The sequence below is a fragment of the Echinops telfairi genome, unplaced genomic scaffold (assembly GCF_000313985.2).
Source record: "Echinops telfairi isolate 266 unplaced genomic scaffold, ASM31398v2 ScPeMD7_7406;HRSCAF=8444, whole genome shotgun sequence".
In the NCBI taxonomy this organism is placed as follows: Eukaryota; Metazoa; Chordata; class Mammalia; order Afrosoricida; family Tenrecidae; genus Echinops; species Echinops telfairi.
Window position 1 is genome coordinate 3,879,465 of NW_022111306.1, and position 2,178 is coordinate 3,881,642.

At 39.0% G+C, this 2,178-nt stretch overlaps 1 protein-coding gene across 11 annotated transcripts in view; it reads right to left on the bottom strand.

Moving 5' to 3' along the window:
- The window catches only part of BICD1 (BICD cargo adaptor 1), a 268,002-nt gene that overhangs the window by 62,631 nt on the left and 203,193 nt on the right, over nt 1-2,178 (bottom strand). The gene's annotated exons all lie outside the window — the stretch shown is intronic.

Sequence of the window (2,178 nt, forward strand, 5' to 3'; positions counted from 1 at the left end):
CTATGAGTTGGAGCCAACTCATTGATATCTAACAGTGGGTTCAGTTTGGGATCCTAACACAGGACCCTCCCTGATTTGTCTGTGTATGTTCCCAAGTGCCCCTCGTGTGGCTTTACTTTCTACAGATCTTCACCACAAATAACTCCCTTTGACTCTGATTTTAAGCCTTTGACTGTTTTTTTCTGCTTGCATTATCTAAATGTCATGATGTTTCCTAATGACTTGGTCCCTAAGTACAAGTCTCCCTGGGTTCTGCTTATGCTTATGTGGAAATAGCAAATTATAAACCCATACTCTTTCACATAGGAAAAAAGGAACTGTATGTTCCATTCTAACCGATTCAGTTCTGGCTAACAAGAAAGTTGTTTTAAGAGGTTGCTTGTTAGCTCTAAACCTTGCGAGGGCAAGAGCATTGACTCTCGTGGGACGTAAGGCAGTCATGACCTACTATCAGCTAAGGAAAAAGAATGAGACCGCAAGAATAAAAGTCATGGGACTTGGTGATATAAACCCCAACTTTTGCAGGGCAAAGGCGCTTTCAGCATCAAAGGTATGCCTATTTTTTTTCTTGTCATCATGAGCATTCTCTGGCTACATTGTAAAGTGTTCCCTGCATTGAATGCATTCCACTGTGGAATGTAATTATCAATCTAATTATGGAACTCACTGGCTGTCTTGGAGACTTGCATTCGACTTACGACGTGGACCGTCGTGAGGGGGCTGAGTTTCTCTGTTAGTCAGAAACCTTCCACACCACCTAGCTTTGCTTTCATTATAGTAAATCGATGACGCTAACAGTTACTGACACCGCCTCCGTTAATTGATAATTGTCTTATGCCTCGTCTTAAGCTTCACTCTGTTCACGGCTGCCTTGCTCGGGGTGAAGAAACTGGCCTGCTCTTTGTCGCGTGGGTCTCAGTTCCAGTGCTCAAGTTCAAGTAGCAGCTCCCTCTCCCCGCTGCACTCTGTGCCATTCACTGTCTGGAGCAGAGTTAGCGAGGGTGGGTACTAAAGACAAAGGGGGAAAAGGTTGAGAGAAGAGCACCGCTCAATGCTTGAAGTTACCTGACCTCTTTATTTATTTGCATTGATTTCATCCCTTTATTCCTAAAAAGGATGTTTTCTGTTTTGCTCCATGTCCTTGATTTGTGGCACACTTGGGGCCCTACTGGCCAGGGCATGAATAACAAAGCAGAACAGACAAACAAAAACGAAGTGAGGGAGCCGTGTGTTCGGATGACTTTGTCTATTCTCATGTTGCTTTCAAAGAGGAAAGAAAGGGAGAATAACGTACTCTACAATATTACGAAATCAGTGACGTAATTAGACTTGTAATTCTTATTCATTATGTAATTGAGCTACCTGGAATCCAAAATACTACTTTATCTCTGTTTGTTTGTTTTTTATCTCTGGTTTCTTGAACCATGCTCTGAGCATACATAAGTGCAGAAGACAAAAGTGTAGTGTTTCCCTAATTTGGCTCAACAGCCGGATAACAACATTAACCCTAAATTCTTTTATTTTGAAGAAACATGAAATCTTAATAGTGTTTTTATTTCCTAAGATATACATCATTAATTTAATGAGTAATAGATATATATTTAGTTTTCCTTATTCGATATTTATAAGGATCTGAAAAAGTCAAAGATATTGGATGGCAGTCCTTTATATAAAATTATTAAGAACAATGTTAACATGCAAGAGATACTGTAAAATATGAATATCGTATACACTGTAAATGATGTAGTAGCCAGAAATCTGACTCTTATACCCTGGGAATTAACCATAAAATCACATGTGGTACAGTAATAACTGTCAAGAAAAATTTACGACTAGGGCAAAGTTAATGAGGATCACAAAACAAATAACTCATAAAAAAACGCTAACGAAGACTCCTGATGCTAATTAGGGAAAAGAAGAGAAATAAAAAGCTTTGCTAGGAGATTGTTTATTTTGTTGGTAATCCCTTTTTACTAACTGCCGAAGATTAAACTCCAAAGGCATTATTTTTTGCATCCAAAATACAGTTAAAAGATTGCCATTACTGATTTTTGCACTCCCACAATTTATCTCAGGCAATGTTTTTCTTCCTGTGATAAGACGGTATTGAGTGAGCTCTATAAAAAGCTCCCAAGGAGGATAATGAGATGAGAACAATGAAGCAGGAGAGAAATCGGT